Source organism: Phyllostomus discolor, chromosome 2 (assembly GCF_004126475.2).
Source record: "Phyllostomus discolor isolate MPI-MPIP mPhyDis1 chromosome 2, mPhyDis1.pri.v3, whole genome shotgun sequence".
NCBI classification, from domain to species: Eukaryota; Metazoa; Chordata; class Mammalia; order Chiroptera; family Phyllostomidae; genus Phyllostomus; species Phyllostomus discolor.
The window spans coordinates 168,489,724-168,510,574 of NC_040904.2; positions in this window are offsets into that span (position 1 = coordinate 168,489,724).

Below are 20,851 nucleotides of genomic sequence, written 5' to 3' on the forward strand. Positions count from 1 at the left end.
GAAATGTCGTTGCATGGCACATGACTATAACTCCTTTGAACTTAAAACTCACATACACAAAACATTTGATAAATAAAGAAAAAGAAATTCCAGGCAGCCTCCCAGTGGCCTTCCCTAGAAACAGTGTTCAAGCATTGAACATGCCTCCGAATCGTGACAAACTGTCATGAGCTGGGCCCAGGGGAGTTTGTCTACAGACCCTGACACTGACAAATGGAAATCTATCCACACATTTTTCACATGTTTGTTCATTTCATGTATGATAATTCTAGAATGATGGCTTTTAGAGAAGAAATATATGGCTTTTGAAACTTCAGCACTGGCTGGGGTAGCTCAGTGGATTGAATGTGGGTTGTGAACCAGGAGGTCACCGGTTTGATTCCTGGTCAGGGCACATGGCTGGGTTGTGGGCCAGCTCCCTGGTGGAGAGTATGTGAGAGGCAACCACACATTGATGCTTCTCTTCTTCTCTTTCTCCTTTCCTTCCCCTCTCTCTAAAAATAAATAAATAAAGTCTTTTTAAAAATTAAAAAAAAAAAAAGCTTCTCCCCTTTCAATTGCCATAGTGAGTTCCAAATTCCTCTTGCCTGAGATCTAACTGTACCATACAAGTTTCCCCGTCTGCTTTAGGGAAAAGTCTCTGGTTTTCCTGGGGGTGTTTTTCCCATAGAAAGAATTCAAGCAAGAAAATAACTCAGTGGATCAACGCGATCTTCTCCCACTTCAGCATGGACACACTCTTTGCCATATGTCAGGAATCATGAAGAGATTCTTTATCATCTCATTATACTCAGCTGTTGTTTACTTTTTAAGAATTAAAGTTGACAAATATAGTTTGAGGGCTTTTTTTAACAGCATATGCTGAACAAGATAAAATATTTAGAACAACTTACTTTGGACGTAATAATTATGCTACATTCTTTCAACCCATTTATGACTAAATTAGAACATTTAGTAATGTTTGGTGACAACTCCCACACTTTGTAAGCACCAAGGGAAAAAATATAATTTATTCAATTGGTTTTCGTTTGGAAGGGAAATAACCCCATTTCAAGCATCTCAGCGTTAGAAAAGGCATTATATATTCCCCATGAAAATACACAGATGCTCATACATTTGGGAAATTAACATATATCTTCCACAAGGAAACTTATGAAGGCTATTTCATTATATTACAACCGTTTCTTTCAACTACAGATTTTTTCAGGGTCTCTACCAGTCACATTCTCTTCCCTTTACATATTCTTTACTAGGAGCCCTGAACTTCAGACAGATATGAGGCAATTGAATCATTGTTGGTTTCCGGAGCCACCACACACAGAAGAAATGGCATCATTCACTTAATAGGCACTTAAGGAATGCCTACTCTATGCCAGGCCTATGCTGGGCACTGGGATTCTGAGATGAACTAAATGTAGTCCCTTCTTCAAAGAACTCATGACTTCAAGGCGGAGATAAAGAAGAACATGCACAATTACAATGTGTAGGACACAGGAGGCATGGAGGGCACCTTAATGAGCCTGAAGGGGGACAGGGTGGCAGCAGGGCAGCTGAGAAACATCCCCCAGAGCAGATGTTAGAGTGAGTAAGGGGGAGAGAGGAGCTTCAGGCAGTGATGCCCCACTGACCCAGAGGCAGGAGAATGTGCCCCTAATAGCCATTAGTTCACTGGGGAACTGGGGGGAGAGGGGATTTAAACTGAAAAGTTAGGTGCAGAGCAAATGGTGCTGGGCTTTGCACTTGAACTTTTACCCTGAAGGCAGTGGGGAGTGCATGAAGGATTCTGCATTTTCTCTGGTGTACAGTCCGGGAGATGGACAGGGGCAGTGGCAAAGGGGTGCAAAGGAGGGGACAGACTTGAGTGAGCTTTCAGGGTGGACCAATGTGTTTGAAGTGTGGAAAACCTTGTTTGTAAGAAGCCTAAGTGGAAACAATGGAGGAAAAACAAAAATGCTTTGTCCCCTCCTGTGCTGCCACGGCTGGGTTCCAGTCCCGCCACGGAGGGACATATTCTACTGAAATAACAGGTGATTAATTGCACTTAATCTGACCAGATCTGGTGTTAAGCACTTTACATTAAAGGGGATCAGGATATATCACCCAAAATAATGCCACTTTGGCCTAAGAATTACTTTGAGCTGAAGGCAACCAAGAATCAATACACAGAGGAAGAGTTCTCACCCCTACCTTTGTCTGCCTAAAAGCAGGTCATAAATTTCTCTTTCCAGAAGGGAAGAACATCGAGAAGATGACTGCATAAACAGGCCTCACTAAAACAACCCTTATCTTCCATTAGGTTCCTCAAATATGTCCTAGTTACTTCCCTACAATTCATCATCCCTTGAAGCCCAAACCTCCTTTCTTTTGTTAAAGTGGTTTATCAGCCCTTGAGTCTAACCACTTCTTTGAGTTTCTCTCCTTTTTGGTGAACTCTTACGCATGTAAATAATGATAAAAATTGTGGGTGTTTTGTTTTCTCCTTTGAATCTATCTTTTCTTGGTTTAATTTGCAAGGCTCCAAACACTGAACGAAGAGGGTAGAGGAAAAGTTTTTCTCCCTGATAAAATACATCATCCCTCATAATGAGAAAGGTGGTACTGTCGTTCTGTTACATAGAGGCGGAACCCAACTAAGAGATGTCAAGGAGCTGGTCTAAGGTCACGTAGCTAATAGGTAACAAGTCTGGGATTGGGACCCATGGCTATACGACCACATGGCCTGATTCTTCAACAACTGGGCCGTAATTCCAACGTGAGGGGAAAGACAGCCTCACAGAGCCAGCAGACGTGGATTGGGGTACTGGGAAATCCGTATTCTAATCCTAACCTTCCTACTATCAACAATAAAGTTAACCATGTAAATATGTGTGCTGTTCTCTGTAGTTCAGATAATAACATCATGACGACAGATGAAGTATGACTTTGAATTACAGGCTGAATTTGTGTTCCCCTCCAAATGCAGGTATTGAAGTCTTAACCCTTAGTACCTCAGAATGTGGCCTTAGTTGGAGATAGGATCTTTAAAGAGCTATTTAAGTTAAAAGGAAATCATTAGGGCGGGCCCTAATCCAATCTGACTGGTGTCCTTATAAAAAGAGGAAATTAGAACACAGATTTACACAGAGGGAAGAACATGTTAAGGCACAGGGAGAAGACAACCGTTTACATGCAAGGGGAGAGGCCTCAGAAGAAACTAGCCCTACAACACCTTGGTCTCAGAGCCCTAGCTTCCAGAATTGTGGCAAAGTAAACTTCTGTTCTTTAAACCACCTGTCCCCAACCTTTCTGGCACCAGGGAAGACGATTTTTCCAAGGACCAGGGGTGGGGAGGATGGTTGCAGGATGATGGTTGCATTCAAGCTCACCTCCTGCTGGTGGCCTGCCTCCTAACAGGCCACCCTGAAGGTTGGGGCCCCTCGTTTAAGCCACCCAGTCTGTGGTGCTTTGTTCTAGCCATCCTAGCAAATTAATAAAATCATGAGCAATCTATCTCTGTTTTATCAACACAGTTTTTAAATTCTTCTTTACCCTAAGAACTATTCTAATTTTTTCATCTATGTTGATTATGTTAGTGAGTCCACAGGCTGAATCACAAATATTTAAATTCTATGGTTCCAAAGACAATAAAACTAAGTCCTTTCTGTCACATGCAAAACAAATGACTCTACAGGCCGTAGGCATTAACTGAGTTGTCAGTTGCTGTAATTGGAAAGAGAAAAGGTAAGCAACAGAGCTCCTGGCGATGACCTTATTTTGAGCTGGTCTCTGCTTAGTTGGGTAACCCGACTGCCTCACGCTTGACCAAGCCAGGATGACCAAATTGGTCACATCAGTACTATTTACTCCATTGCAAAGCTCTAAGTAGTTGCCAAGGGAGGCCCAAGGAGAGCTAGCCATCTTGCTGATGGAGAAAGTGAGGAGGGGTAAACCCAAGTCCCAGCTCATGGACAAAGCCTTTGCAGAGGGATTCTGAGAGGGGTCTCGTGGGTGCAGAGGACCACAACCAGTGGTGCAGAGGCGGGGCTGAGGTGGGGAGGAAAGCAGGAGAGAGATATGGCAGCTGGTGTAGGAGGGAAATTTAAAGAACTGATGAAGAGGCACTTAGAAAGGTTTTGGTGTGTGATTCGTGACATGAATTCCTCTTTAACCCGTCTACAAAAATGCCAAAAAACTCTTCCTGCTGAAGGAAGAGTTCCTGGCTGTTTGCCTGTTTACTCTCAGACCCAGTCCCTGCCTGGGCTCTGCCTGACTGCTGTGAGCTGCGGTTCCCAGGCTCTCCGGACCACCAGCTCTGGGTCTGCAGTGGGAAGCGCTAGGAGAGACTGGAGTTTGGGACAAAGGAGAAACCAGGGTAATTTTGTCTTTTCTCTCTGCTTTGGGAGGGGCGGCAGCTGCTACTCCTCTTTGGCTCTAGCTCTTGCCCAAAAAGGCCCCTTTTGATGCCATTGTCAACCAAATACCCCCAGCTCCTGGGCTCAGGTAACACCACCCTCTTCATGTGTCCCTTCTGCCCTAAGGATAGGTAATCACCTCCCAGTTGCCAATCTGTGGGACAACTCATCTACCCAGGTTATTCTTATGGTTCTTCTCATACCTTTGTAACTAATTCCTTGTGCTTAACACCCTTTGTTCAATAACCCTGGTGTGGATTTTGTTTTCCTGGCAGAACCCTGATTGATGCAGAGGAGAGGCACCTTTTCTCTTTTCCTGGTGTCTATAATGAGGATTTACCTAAATGCAGGCTTTGTCTCTTTCTGCCCCTTTTCACTTCCCACCCCTGGGGCTCTGGAGTGAGTAATCTGATCATAATGTTGGAAGAATTGTGGGGACCGTTGAGTCAGCTCTGCTTCTTCCTTTTTGGGGTGAGCTTTCCAAGGAAGCACAATGTCTCCCTGTATTCTAAGTCTTGCCTGTTCATGCCTACCCTGGCCCAGCAAGTGCCGGCTGAAGGGCAAGGCTGCCTGATTCCAGCCCACTTGACCACCAGACCTAACACCTAGTCTTCCAGACTGGTCTTTGGCAGGAACAAAGCTGATTTCTATTTGCTCTCTTTTATTTCCTTAGCTTTTTCAGAACTCAGGTGGGGAAGAGGAATACTATTTATTGAGGCTTCTTCAAAGACCTTAACATTATTCATTAGTTTTTTTGGAACTGGATTTATGGAGCTGTTTGTTTTTAAGATTCTATAATAGCAGAAAAAGGCCTAAAGGCAAGGGCAAGGGCATCTGGGCTTAGCTGATTAAACATGTTCCCCTCAACAATTTCTGGAACTCTCCAGAACTCTCCAATTTGGCTCACATGTGTCTGCAGATCAGCCCTGCTTATGGCTCACTCCGCAGCTTTCCCTGGCCTGACAGCTGGAATACGTTTCCTAATGCCAGCTTGTGGCCAAAATTAATGTCTGCCCGTGAGATTGGAATCCTACCACCAGTTGCTGTTAGAAGTAGAGTCCTGCTGTACTTGGGTGTCAGTAAAGCTGGTTTCTAGTATAAGGCACCTCATTTCTAGAACCACAAAGCCTTCCTCCCTCACGGCACATTCTTCCCTCGTGGTGCCTGTCATTCACTGTCCCTGTGATCTGGCTGCTTTGGTACTGTTGACGGGAGAGACCTGGTTCTTCTTGCTGACGCATGTGAAGAATTACATATCAGCAAATCTAGTAGTATGTAATCAGTTTATTAGTGGCTCACTTCCATGGAAGAGAACAGGACTGGGTAGAGTAAGGGGTCAAAGGGAAAGTTTCAGGGCAAAGCAGGGTGAGAAAAGCAAGAGTGGCTGAAGACCAGGGTGCAAGCCCTTGGGCAGCCTGAGGCCGGGTGGCCAGAGGCCCTGTGACCCAAGAGCCAAGAGCACCCTGAACCCCCTGACTGAGAGAGCGAGTTCTTTGTTCTCAGGACTTCTATAATGGTGGGATAGGAGGGAAAACGTTACATATTGATTAATGGGTAAATGTGGTGCCAGCTTTTCTGGGGGTTTGCTAGCCCGAATTCTTATCTTGCTCCAGACCCCATTTGGTCATCTTGTTGTAAAACAAATACCTGACAGTTAATTAAAACTGAGGCACCTTCCAAAGTTATTTATGGGCTCCTTCTGTAAGCATCAGGGACTCCCTCCTAAAATAGATAGTGACCAGAGGTAGGCAATTAACCAAAATTGTTTTATGGGCTCTTTCTTTGGGCACCGGGGTCCCTCTCTCACATTCAGGCCTTGGGATGAAAGCACAGTTTCAAGGCTTTCTTTCTTGTTAATATAGTGTTTCTTGTGATATTGAAACACCTGGCAATATTATCAGAACAGGCTCAGGACTGCTGAGTTAGCATGTGAGACTTGTCTCCTTCCTCCTCCCTGCCTCGGTTTACTATTTATTCTACCTAATTGGTAAAAGGCATTTCCTGGCAACCAGGGTGCTAAATGCTGGCCAGTGACAGTATTGCAGTCTCAGAGTTCTTCCTATGCTGTCTCCTGCTTCAGTACCACTGGCATTCTTGCACGCACGGACATGCACAGCCTGCTAAATCTTCTTGGGTACACATGATTCAAGTTTTTTTTCCCTGGAGGCTCCTCAGCTCCCATGTAAATCAAGGATTCAAATTTATGTACCAGGGAGGGTTGTTCCCAAACCTCACTTTCCAGAAGCATCTGAGTCTCAGTCATGGCCTTGTCTCAATGTACATTAGAAGGCTGAGCCCCAGGTGGAGAGTCCTGCCCCTAGGTAACTCCTGGGCTATTTTTCCATTCTCCATTCTTTTTGACCAACTCACATGAATATAATGGAGAAAATTTGAGCTCTTGGAATGAAGTCAGATAAGAACATCTTACAAAAGAGCATATTTCTTCATAGTTTTACTTGAATCCCATGATGAGGCCAGGATTCCAGGACAAGAAGTAACCAGATTGAGAAACAGATCAGGACTCTGCCGCAGAGGGTGTACTTTGGCCGCCAGAGCGATGGAATCTGTGATAAAATGAGGTCATTAGTGACAATTCAACGGAGAACCACTGCAGGCTGATTTGAAGCTCCTTGCTTTTATTTTTAGAGATTTTATTTATGTATTTTTAGACATAGGGGAAGGGAAGGAGAAAGAGAGGGAAAGAAAATCAGTGTGTGGTTGCCCCCTACACATTGCACCCCCCACTGGGGACCTGGCCCACAACCCAGCCCTGTGCCCTGACTGGGAATCGAACCAGCAACACTTTGGTTCCCAGGCTGGTGCTCAATTCACTGAGCCACAGCAGCCAGGGCAGCTCTGTGCTTTGATAACAAAATTCCAGTGATAGAGACCAATTTATAGTGTGGACTTTCGCTTCCTCCTTGTATTCTTTTGCCCAGCACTAGTTCAGAGGACACTCAGTAGGTGAGCAATCAATTATGAATGAATAAACAATGCACTCATTTATGCCAGAGAGATTCTAGAGCTCTGGCAGAGAAGACAGCCAACCTTGGTATAGCAACAAGACTATTTGTCTTAAAAATATGCTATTTTAACCTTTCCCCTTTTATTGCTCAAACTCTATTTTTTTTCATTCTCTTTAAATCTATGTCTTCTTATTTTACTTTATTTCTCCCTTTAGCCTCTTATCTGTGGACAACAAACTCCTCGTTCTGTGATGTGACTAAAGTAGAGGATGTTCTTTCCTGGTTAACAGACCCCAGAGAAAGCGGAATACCTCTTCCTGCCACTACCAGGCTGCCTGTCTGTCAGGTGAGTTGTTGCACCAGTCTGAACCTCTGACTTCTCACTCCTCAGCAAGCCTAGTCAGAGCAGTTTCACGAATCTCCTAGCAGAGCACGAATGGAAGATAAAAGGACAGTTGAAAATACTTTGTTGAAAGTTAAGAGCCCTGTATTTTATGAGCTGATTATTATTCCCAGTGTGACCAGAAAGGGCCAACTGTAATGACTAAGTGCTGTGAAAGCCTGTTGGAGTGAGGCTTCTTTCTCTGAGGTCCCAGGGCCCCCAGGGGCCCTGTATGTATGCATTTGTCATCAGCATCTCATTCTTAGAATGGGAGACAGAAAACACATCCCTAAGAGAAAGAAACAGAGATGGGCAAAAGTATGGTTCTGCTGATGGTTTAGGAAGGGAACAGCTTTCTTCCCGTGTACATGGGGGTTACCTGGGAGCTGGGAGGAAAAGTCCCTGTGTGGCTCCCCTGACCTTCTGGGCAGGGTTGTGGTGTGTCTGCACCCTTGTTTAAGCAGAGGAGAAGAAAACAAATGAGAAAGAAAAATTAAAGACATATGCAAGAGTGGGGGAAATGGATGGTGTGGGGATAATGACAACTTCTATCAAGTGCCTATCAAGTGCCAGGTGTTTTAAAAGCTCGGTGATATAATTATCTCTCATCTTCCCACAGCACTATGAATTAGGTATTATTATTCTTATTTTTCAGAACAGGACATAAGCTCAGAAAGGGTCCCGAACTGGCTGAGTCATTGAACTGCTAAGTGGCAGAACGATGATTTGAGCCCAGATCAATTGTAACCGTGGAGCCTGTAGTTTTTGTCTTTTATTTTCACTGGGATAGACTGAATCTTTCCACTTCCACAAAATATGGAGGCCACCAGTCTTTGAAAGAGAGAGGCGAGAGGATGAAAGGAAAAAGCATACCAAGAAATGTCCAAATGCTCTCTAATGGCCTTAGGGAGAGAGCTGCTGTCTGTGCTTCCAAGGTTGTATCCTTAGCACCTAGTAGTCCCACCATAAAACAGCTGCTCAAGAAATATTTTTGAATGAATGAAAAAAAAAGTAAAATACCACAGAGACTCTTTAAAGGGTACAGAAGAGGACATGAGGAACTTTGGATTGACTTCACCCTGTCTCTTCTGTCTTGAGAGAACATGTGAGGGTCTTAAAAAAGTAGATGGGATTCAGAACAGCCTTCTGGGGAATAAGATAGAGACGTCAACAGAAGGTGAAGTCAAGAATGGCTGAGCAGTCAGGGTGGTCCTGAAGTGTGTACAAATCCTCAATCATTTCTGAGTAGCACTCTCTTGGTGAGGAAGCTGTAGAAAAGACTTGGGGTTTCTCTCTAATCTCACATAATCTGTTTCTGTATCATTTAAAAAGGTAATAAAAAACCCCTCCCATATACAAAGCATGTTATAAAATGATAATGATGAGCCCTGGCTGGTGTAGCTCAGTGTATCGAGCACCAGCTTGCGAACCAAAGGGTCGCTGATTCGATTCCCAGTCAGGGCACATGCTTGTGTTGCGGGCCAGGTCCCCAGTCAAGGGTGCGTGAGAGGCAACCACACATTGATGTTTTTCTCCTTCTCTTTCTCCCTTTCCCTCTGTCTAAAAATAAATAAAATCTTTAATAAAGTAAATAAAATGATGATGTTGGAAATTATGATTTCAGTTAAGTGGTTGAGGAAGCTAATAAGTAGTACTAGATAGAGCCAGAAGTCAAGTCAGTTATGCTTTAAATGTACATCTAAATATCTATTTAAAATAATAACTACTGCTACATATATTTTCCATTTCACCCATATATATGAGTATATCTATATATGGTAGAGACTCTTTTTAAAAACATAACCACAATACCATTATCACACTAAAAAAATAATTATTTTAATGGCATCAAATATCCAATGTTCAAATTTCCCTGAATTTAATTTTTATAGGTTTTTTATCAAATCAGGACTCAAATATGATGTGTACATATGTTGCAATTAGTTTACATTTTCTATCAAGAGTACATCGTAAGAGGTGATGTGCACTCCTATCGGAGAAAGTCTGGACATTTCTTTTTGAGAAGTTTGCACTCATTGGTCATCACGGCTCAGATTAATTATTTCACTGAGGGCTGCAAAATGATTATATTCTAATTCTATTAGTCACTCATTTATTAGTTGAATTCTCTTAAAAAGAGAGATTTCTTCTCATCTACAAGTTATCTTGAGATACAGTTTATACACATAAAGGCGGGATGAATGCATGATTCTTCCTGTATTGGCCATTTTTAAAAATAGCATTGTGGTTCTTTGGTATCCTCCAGAGGTTACCAGTGAGGGTGTGCGTTGTGGCTGCTGTACGTGTTCGATTTTTGTGTTCTGAGCAGATTCTGAAGCCAGACTGCCTGCAATCAGAATCCCAGTTTTGCCACGTGACTTTGAGCTAAGCATTTAGCCTTTCCGAGCCTGACTTTCCTCATTTGTAAACTGGGGATACTTAATGGTGTCTTAATGACCAGGTTATTTTTGAGGATTAAATCATATATATATCAATCTCAACTAGAAAAGTGTTTGGAACAGTTACCCCAGTATAAGTGTTTGTTATCATTAGTGTCGCTACTGTTGTTTTTAAGTGGCCTTGACCGGATGCTAGGCAATAATTGTTTGAAATGTCCCCAGGTGATTCCAGTGTGAAGCCAAGGGGAAGAGTCACAAGATGGTGTAGCATAAAGAGATAATATTTACAAAGTAGGGAGTGAAATGACTGTCTTATTATTTTAAAAAGATAGCCTAGAGATTAACTCCCTGTTGCTTCTACTCACTCATAGTATGGGGTTTGTCCAGCAAACTTTTCTCTAAGCCTTAGTTGTATCATTGGAAATAAGATTAATAATAGGCAGGGCTCACAGAGTGGCTGCGACAATCAATAATCCTGCAGACACCTGGTGCTAGGAAGAGCTTGATAAGTGTTAGCTGTGGTATGTGAAACAATCGTGCCACGGGCCACAGTCCACAGTCTGCGCACCCAGCCCACATCCCTCCCCTCCCAGCCAACATGGCTCCCATTGCGCTGCTGCATTTTACCTTTTCACTGCTTCTTTATTCAAATCAAAAAGGCAAGCACTGGACACCTGAGAAAAACATATTCCATACAACCAGCTGCAGTAGAAAGGCATCTGTGCTCAGTGAAATGAATAGCTATGTACGCTTACACTTCAGCAGTCAACAGAACATTTTAATTTAAATGATATTTTAAAAGAGGGAAACTTCAAGTTGGCTGAGCACGTAAATAAAGGCCATTGGAACAGCCTCCCGCTCAAGTCCAAATGGATTTTCTGTTATCTTCTGTGTACTTCCTGCCTTATCAGATTTTCCCTCTCCCTGCCTGTCGCACAGCTCTCTGTCATTTGTTTTTGTTATCTGCACAGCATAAATTTGGGCCATTTCATCTGAGATGCTGTGTACTTTAAAAAAAATGTATTTTGTTTTTCCAATATCCTAAGTCATCCTCCGTAAAGACAACAGACCAGATAGTCTTTAGGAGACAGATGCTAAGGGATGAATTATTGATCAAACCATAAACAAGTTGGAAGATGAAATGCATTTGCTAAATCAGTTTTTTTAATCTTTTCTAAACTTTTTATCCTCCTACACTAGAGACGTGTCGGTAATAGAGGAAAAAATGCCATATACGCAGGTAGGACGAACAGAGACCATATTTTTTAAGGCAGTGCTTCCAAATATTTTCAATACTGAGATCCCCTTTTATGATTTCCCATCCCCATGGGCTTTGTGTTTTCAAAAACTGAATACCAAACTGCATTTATCAATATTTAATTATTTCCCCATTTTTTAATACATCAAAGTCATTTATAAAACATCCAGTATGAGTCATCCGGTCTCATCTGGTGTGAGGTACCCTGGGTTACTATAGTGTATTGTTAGAATTCCAGCTAAAAGCAAGAAAATATTTGAGCTGACACCATTTTCAATCTGAAAACACACCGTTTTCTCCCTGGGCGTGAAGAATGGGGATGACAGTTTTGACACCCAAGGCCCTTTAATCTTTGATTCCAACCTGTGGTAAGCAGAATGGCTCCTCAAGGATGTTTGTTCCCTGGAACCTGGAAATATGCTAGGTTTCAGGACAAAGGTAAATGAAAGTTGTAGATAGAATTACGGTTGCTACTTTCCTGACTTTGAGATGGGGAGATTATTCTGGATTATCCAAGTGGGCTCAATAGAATCACAAGTGTCCTTAAATGTGGAAGCGAGGGACAGAAGAGTCAGTATCAGAGTGATGTGGTATGATGGGGTGTGATAAAGACTCAACCGCCATTGTTGGCTTTGAAGAGGGACAGGCCTGGGAGCCCAGGAATGTAGGAATGCGAGCAGCTTTCAGCCAGAAGAGATAAGGAAATGGACTCTCCTTCACAGCCTCCAGAAAAGAACACAGCCCTGCCCACACCTTAATTTTCACCAGTGAGACCAATGTCAGATTTCTTGCCTCCAGAGTTGTAAGGTAATACATTTGTGTAGCAACCAAGAAAACTGCTACATAATCTTTTCCTGCAAATTATTGACCTCTGCACCGTTTATGAGCCCTATGTTCTGGCCAAAGCGGCCTCCTCCTGTGCCTGGGCATGCTTCTCTACCTACTTCCGGATCCTGGTTTATGCCCCGCCCCCTTCCCACGAGGGTGTCATGTTACCTCCGTCAGGGCAGAGGTAGATCCTGTCCATTTTCCAGATGGATGGCTCCTCTGCCACAGGCTGCACTGTTCTTGCATCTGTCAGATGCACGCAGTCCCGTCCTCCTGAGGACTCCTACAGTGCTGTCACTGTCTCTCCTGGCGCTTGCTGCATGGACTCCTGGAACAGAGTCCTCTGTGCACCTGCCATGTCTTCTCCACTGGATTTTAAGCTCCTCAATGACAAAGCTAGTGTTTGATTAATCTCTAAATCTTCTACAACGTCTAGCCTGATACACATATATTCTAAAAACAACATATAATAATTGTAGTCCTTTATACGTGTGTATATATGTCTATGCAAATAACATCATAGAACCACCGTATGCCCTCACAGGAATACGAGAAAAAAGAAAACTAAGGTGTTTCACCAGCTGCCACAAAAATGTGAAGCATTCCAGGCGCACCTACTGTTTTCAGGACCAGCCGAAAAGTTGCCCCTTCAGAAAATGGAGGCTGGAGAATGGATGAGTGTGGGGGAGTTTTTATTCCCTGACTGAGGAGATGCTTGTAAGAAATGGAGAGCTGTACCGGACACTCCTCAGTGTTCACACAAAGGATCTGAGCTAAGAGAGCAATGAGGAGGTCCATGAGCAACGGCAGGGCGGTCTTGGGCCAACAGCCTCATTTTTCATTTTATTGGGGATCCAGCCACCAGAGAAAAATGCAAAACATTTTTTTCATGTAGCTATTGGTCAGTATCTTTCTTTCTAGAAAGAAATGAAGAATGAAATGAAACAAGCCATCACATCAAATGGCTGATGGCACACGTGGTTGGTCCATTTGCAAGACAAGGCTATTCTTTAAAAAACAAACAACAAAAAAGTATGTTTTGTCTCCAAAATAAGCAAGTACTTTTGTGGCACCATAATTTCCAGTTCTGTGAAAATAGAAAATTGTTGTTAATATTTTGCTTGTTACAGCAATTATTTTAGCTGTGTTCTAGCTTTTGTCTTTCTAAAAGAAACATTAGTACCAGGGCCACACATACCTCCAAAGGCTATTCAAATCATGGTTATGTTTTTAGTTCTTTTTCTCTGAGTCAGGAAATGATAGATAACAGATTCATTTTTAATTGGTTGTACTTTTGTTTATATTTACTATACACCAGACATTATGCTAAGTGCTTTATTGGTATCCTGCCATTTAAAACTAGTAATCCTGAGAGGTAGGCATAATTCTTTTCATTTTAAAGTTTAGGTGCCTGAGCTGTGAGGAATTTAGGTTCTTGAACAAGCTCTCACCACCCATAAGGTGTCCACTTGAAGCTTGGTGCTCAAGTGTAGTGCATAAATAAACTTACTATCTCATGTCCACTACACGTGTTGTCTCTTGACTGAATTATTCTCTTGAAACGAGACAAGAACCAAGGAGGCAGAGCCCCCTAATTTGGGTCTCCCTAGTAATATATATTGCTAGTCTATCTCAAACAATCACCTTTTTGAAGAGAGCTCTACCATCTTAGGTAAATTTAGTTTCTGAATCCTCAGTTTTCTCACCTGCAAAATAAGGAGGTTGGGTCTGATTAGTGATTCTTAATCTTGGTTGCACATTAGAAATATTTAGAGCTTTTTATCACATCTATTTTAATAATAAAAAAGAAAAACATTTAGAGAGCTTTTGAATACACAGATATCCAGGTTTTTGCCTCAGCATTTCTGATTTAGTTGTTTTTTTTGAGTAGGTCCTACGTGCTTGTATTAAAAAATAAAAACAAACAAACAAACAAACAAAACCCTCCCAAGGTTACTACAACATACCACCAGTTAGGGATTAATGAATTTAATGATTGCTAAACTTTCTTCCAGCCAAAAATTCTAGGCTATTCTGATATGACGAGCAGGTTAAATTTTTTTAAGTTTTTTTTTTCCCAAGGAGAAAAGGGCATTGACCTTAAGCAATATCCCTTACAACACATGTTTTCACATTCTATTTACACAAGGAATTGGCCCACCCCCCACAATTCTGATTGTGTGTGTGCACCTGGGTGGGGACACACGCTGCATTTTCATCAAACGTCTTAGGTGACTCTGATGGAAGTGGTCTCGCGAACATTGCGCATCATCTCAGCAACTGTTTATAGTTCCCACAGTCCTCCGCGCTTGGCCCTGGGCCTGTGGCGGGTGCTCTGAGTTGTTTGCTAAGCGGCCGCACCCCGACCTGCCTGGACCCTCCACTGCCTTGAGCCAGCTCCAGGGCTTCATGCCCATTTCCCTCTGTTCTTTGATCCCTTCTCTAACTTATTCCAAACATTCACATTCTCCTTTTTCTCCTACTCCAACCACAATTATGGGCTTCGATATTAAAATCACATTCAGACTGGGTTACTACTACCTTGATTATATGGTGGTAGTTAAAAACAATAGAATGAATTTAGAACAAAACTCTTTGAAGCTTATTTAACAAATATTTTTATAGTGCTAACCTCTTGCCAGGCATAGTTCCTGAGGGCTTTGTAAACATGAACTCAGTTGATGTCCATTGATGATAATCCTACAAGGTAGGTGCTATCATCCTCCTATTTTACATATTAAGACCCTGAAATCCACTCTCATTTGTAGCACTGATTTTACTTAGTGATTTGAAGAACATTACTATTTTAATAAAGCATATAATGATATAGTTAAAACAGAATTTCAGTTAATATTTTAACATAAGGCATGAAATAAATCTAATTTTTATGGTAGCCTGCTGCAGGCTGATTTCCTGTTAGAGACAAATTCCGAGTCTTCTGCCATTAAAAATATTTCGGGGGGGGAGGGGTGGGTGGGTGGGCTTGGATGGGAGTAAAAGATAGAAAATTGTACTTGAACAACAATTAAAATAAAATTAAAAAAATATTTCAATGGAAAATCATGGAGAATGTAATATTAAGGAATTCCTTTGTAAAGCATTCTTAAATTAATTCATCCAAGTAGGAATTTCCTTGAATAATCTTATGTAAGATGGCTTATCTAAATTTAATCTCTAGCCCTGGCTCAGTGCACTGAATGCTGGCCTGTGAACCAAAGGGTTGCTGGTTCAATTCCCAGTCAGGGCATATGCCTGGGTTGTGGGCCAGGTCCCCAGTAAGAGGCATGTAAGAGGCAACCACACACTGATGTTTCTCTCTCTTTTTCCCTCCCTTCCTCTTTCTCTAAAAGTAAATAAATAAAACCTTTAAAATCAATCAATAAATAAATAAACTTTATCTTTTGCTGAGAAAACTTAATGTATTGTCTAATAAATATTTTTGTTAACAAATATTATTTGCCAATAAACTAATAAGAGACTAGTATATTATCTGCCAATTGACACACATACACAAACGCCTTCACTTTGATGTGTAATCATTTATTTATTGACTAATTAGAAAAGCTACATTCCTAAAAGATGACTTCACAAGCAAAGGAGTATTTTCCATTTTTAATATCCATTTACTAACTTCCTCTTTGGGTTGATTTCATAGAGTCTTTCCTAATGCTCAGACTTTTCCTCCTTCCCATCTGCAAAACCAACACCTCTCTCTGAAGGTTCACCTCCTCCTGGTCTACATCCTTACTGCCAGTCTAGCTTTTAGCTTATTTCCCCAAGTTAATATTGGGCTCTTGGGTTGTTTCAAAGATCTGGTTTCTACCTGAAGCCACATTTCAGATGATCAGTGTCACATCTTTTTTCCTGTACCTGGGTCCTTGTTCACGGAGCCCCAGGTGACAGAGAGGAGGGCCCAAGATGCCAGTTGTGCCCACTGTCAGAACTCACAGTGGCCAGGGGTTTCTGTAGGAAATGGATCTCAGAGTAACCACATAGCTCTGACAGGTGAAAAAAATCTCTTCTTTACAAAAGAATGTCAGCTAAAAAATGTACAAATTTTCTGATTTTTACCAATTTTTATCAGAAAATTACCAGTTTTCCACCCTCACTGAAATCACTGCTTCAAGAAAGAATCATCAATAGGTGCTAAAGCCATCAAGTGAAAAGCTGATGAGGAACCGGAATCCTGACACCGGACACTTCCAGGTTGCAAGTGGGAAAACATGAGTTTAAAATGCAGGCTTCCAACTGTCACCTTTTACTAGGCCATCAATGTTAGAGTCGAATATGCTTCCAAACTGCCTGTTGTGGCACAACACCTTGCGTGTGACAAATTCTACCCAAAATGTTTAACTTGTGGCCAATCAAACCTTTGGATCTAACATTCACTTTATAGGAAATACAGGGGGTAGAGTAAAAGTTAGGTGGCACCATGACAAAATAATTAGACAGACTCAGAAAGAGGAACATTGCACAGGACAAACCTTTTCAATGAGTCAATGCCATGAAAAAAAGGAGGGTGTGTTTTGAGTTCTCTTCTAGATTAAAAAAGATTCAAAGACATAATAAACAATGCAATGTGTAATTCTGTACTGGATCCCAATTTGAGTAGCTGTAAAAACCGTTTGGGGCCCAAGTATCTTAGTTTGGGCTGCCACAACAAAGTACCATAAACTGAGTAGCTCATAAACAACAGAAATCTATTTCTCACAGTTTTGCAGGCTGGACACCGAGAGCAGGGTGTTAGCATGATTGGATTCTGATGAGGACCCTATTTTTCTAACTTCTTGTATCCTCAGGTGGGAGAAGCAAACTCTCTTGGGACTCTTCAAGGGATCTAATCCCATTCCTGAGGGCTCCACCCTCACGACCTCATCTAATCCTATATTATCTCCCAGTTTAAAAGCCCCACTTCCTAATACCACCACACTAGGGGGTGGGGTTTCAACACATGAATCTGTAGTGAGGGGGGCTAGACATAAATATTCAGCCCATGAGAGTGTCATCGTCAGATGATACCAGCAAGTTATTGTAAGTTTTGTTAAATGTGACACTTATCTTGTGCTCATGTAGGAAAATGTCCTTAGGTCCCACATATGAAATATTTAAGAATGAAATAGTATGAATTTACTTCACTTCAGAAAAAAGGGAAAGAAGATATGGCAAAGTTAAAAATGGCTATAAATTTAGGTTATGGCCACCTGGCTAGGATTACATGATTCATTTTACATTTTTGTTTCTTTGGTGGTTTTCAAAGTGTGTCACTTACTAGAGATGCAACTTCTCAGGCCCCACTCTGGACCTACTGAATCAGAAACCCTGGTGGGAAAAAACAGCAGCAGTGCATCATGAAGCCCACCAGGATACTCTGATACACTCTAGATCAAGTTTGAGAGCTGCTGCCTCAGGACATGGTGTTGTTAGGGAAGAGCGGATGGTAGGGAAAAAACCCAGATCTGGCAGTGACAGGTGAGTACTGAGGAGAAATAGCACATCAAAAATTAGCCCGTGATATGTGGACACAGGAGAAGTGAAAACAAGAAGCCAAGTTCAGTAAGCCAGGTACCAGCTGGGTCTGAGGCAGCAACGACCTTGATGCAGGGCGCCAGTCCAGGGCCCACACTGGCTGCCTCGGACCACACAGCCTAGCTGTATCTCCTCTTCGGTGGAAGTGTCTGGCTCTGCCACTGTAGTACCTACTGCTGCTCTTATTCTTTGAAAGACAGGCACTGTGATAAGAGATTTATCCCTGCTCTTAACTGTTGTGGAGTGTTGACAGAGGGTGCTGGGTTGATGACAGTCTGCTCAGCTTCAGAATGCTGTTTGTTCTACTTCCCATTACCATGCTCCCCTGGGATGTATCTTGGGATATGCTTTGCCAGGCATCAAACACCATGTTCTGCTGCTGGACTGGACCTGCCCCGATACTTCCCCCACCTGAGAGGAAGAGAGCAGTCATTCCTGGTCCATGTCACCCCATTTGGGTTAACCAGCCAATCTCAGGCTTGTCCCAAGCTTACCTTGTGGATATTAGCTCATATTTGGGCAGATTATAATGCTTCATTTTATTTTATCTTTTACAGCATAAAATTTTTATATTTAGAACTTAGCTAGCTGGATTCAGTTTAGATGACCCCAATTTTGTTGGCAATGTCAAAAGCATCATGGTTGGGAGTCAGATGAACACATGCCTTCTTGTCTCCATCAGGTCTGATGAGTTGTTGACCTTTGTCACGTCAATGTCACAGAGCTTCTTCACAGCCTGTTTGATCTGGTCCTTGTTGACTTTGACCTCTACAATGAACACAAGTGTACTGTTGTCTTCTATCTCCTTCACGGCTGACTTGGTGGTCAGGGGAACTTGACAATGGCAGAGTGGTCAAGCTTGTTTCTCCTGAGACACTCTTCAGAGGACACTGAGGCTGCCTTCAGAGCCAGTGTCTTGGGTCATTGGAAGTGGGTGACATACAGATGTGTGTGTGGGGGTGCCTATGGATGCCTTTCAGCACTGCTTTCTTTGCCTTCAAAGCCTTTGCTTTGACTTTGGGAGGGACAGAGGCTTCCTTCTCTGCTTTGGGCACCATCTTTGTGAAAAGGTTATAATGCTTCATTTTTAAAAAGCTTCATATATAAAATGTCACTAACAAACTTTTTTCTCTTCACTTACCCCGACTATTTATTTTATCTGGCATTCTCTAGAACAATAGAATTTCCCAAAACGTGTTTTTAAAAGATGGTGCATGTGAAAATGGTCTGTGGTTAAATAAATCTGGGAAATGCTAGGTTAATCACATTTAATCAAGTTTATTTTATGCATGACTTTTTGGAGTCTCATCCATTAGAACTCATTGTGAATTTCCTTATGGGGCAATTACAGAATGAATCCTTTTGTAAGCATCCCTGCCCACAGAATATATGAGTAAAGATTATGGCTCAAGGCACACGTTTTAGAAAATGAATCTTTAAAGATTAATGAGTAAAGTCTTGTGAAAAAACATATTTATAAATCAAGCATGCAGTGATAGAGGGCTTCCTTAAAGTTGTGGGAATGGGAATATTATTTCTAAAGTTTACAGATACAAGCACACAATAGTTTAAAATAATAGTAAATCCTCCTTGGCATGAGTCTTAATGATCTAAATTTTCAAAATAACTTACCTTTGTAGAATTCACGAGCATCAAACTGTCAGAGATGGAGCTGCTGCTGTGTACAACTCCAGAGTGGAACATGAATGTCGCCTCCAGCGTCACACACTACTAGGGCCCAGAAAGCAAGAGCTCGGTGGCTGACCAGGGAGAGGGCCCTGGTCCTGGTGCCCTGGCAAGATGTGAGATTCCACTGGTTTTCAAGTGTTGAGCTTTGCTTGTTTGTACTTATGAAAAATATAGTTACAGCTTTAAAATTTCTGTCTTTGGTATGTAACATAGTTTACTTTACCAAAGAACATTGTGAGATACATTTGCTGCTTGGAGAGTGTCAATTTAATCATGAATTTTACTTTTTTTTCCCTCTTTTCCCAGAAAATTTGAAATAAGAGTCAAGTATAAAAAGCTCTGAGTGCTGTCAATTCTTGAAACTGGGGAATAGGCCGTAGGAACCCTGCAGTTTAAGTCTTAACAATACAGCACTAACTTCTCTCATAAATGTCAAATAATTCTGGCTCTTTTTACCAGACCATCGCTTGATTGCATCGCTAGTTTTCTTGAATTAAAGAGCAAGGTGACAATAGCCAAAATGGGAAAAGAAGCAGCCTTTAGGGTAGAAGACAAAGACCAGCCTATGTATGAAATTAAATGCAAGCATGCACTGAACTGTTCAGCCTCTTACCCTCAGTGGGGCTGGAAAGGCCCAGGGGGCATTAGCCACCCAGATGACTCATGTAAAGTCGAAAACGTGAAGAGCAGTGAAGCGAGTTCCAGTAGAGTATGGCTGCACAACAATGTGAATGCATTGAATACCACTGAACTGTACACTTTAAAAAAATGATTAGGATGTTAAATTTTGTTATGCATATTTTACCACAATAAAAACTTTAAAAAATATATATCTATAACATTGCAGAGGCAGGTAAGAAGCCTGATTGTGTAGGATGGAGTAGGAAAACAGTAAGGATTGTGCTCTGGGGTTATGGAGTTCGGACCTTTGAGCTCCAGAACTCTGAGAGAGTATGTGTCATTTTAAGCCACCAAGTTTGTAGTATTTGTTACAGAAGCCACAGGAAATTAACACACCTGCTAAGGAAAAGATTGTCCCTGTCTGTGTCTATCTGCACTCCTACCCACGTGTGAGGAACAGGACTATGAAGTGATTGGTGCAATTTAATCCATAACAGAGTGGACTCATCATCATCCTCAATCCTGTATATCTAAGAACTCCTTCTCTGTGGTTCATCAGATATGATCAGATTAAGGAGGAATAATACATACTAACTTAACTCACCAGAGAGATATAAACCACAATACCCGTTTATCGGTTTATTCATGGAAATATAAACACTAAATGCATCAGTTTACTCAGATTAGCAGCTGAACACAGATTTGTCTTGCTTGGTAAATGTAAAAGTCAAAATGAAGGCCAACTTGTCTTGAAGGCTGGAGCACTAATCTCCTGCATGGATTAGACCAGG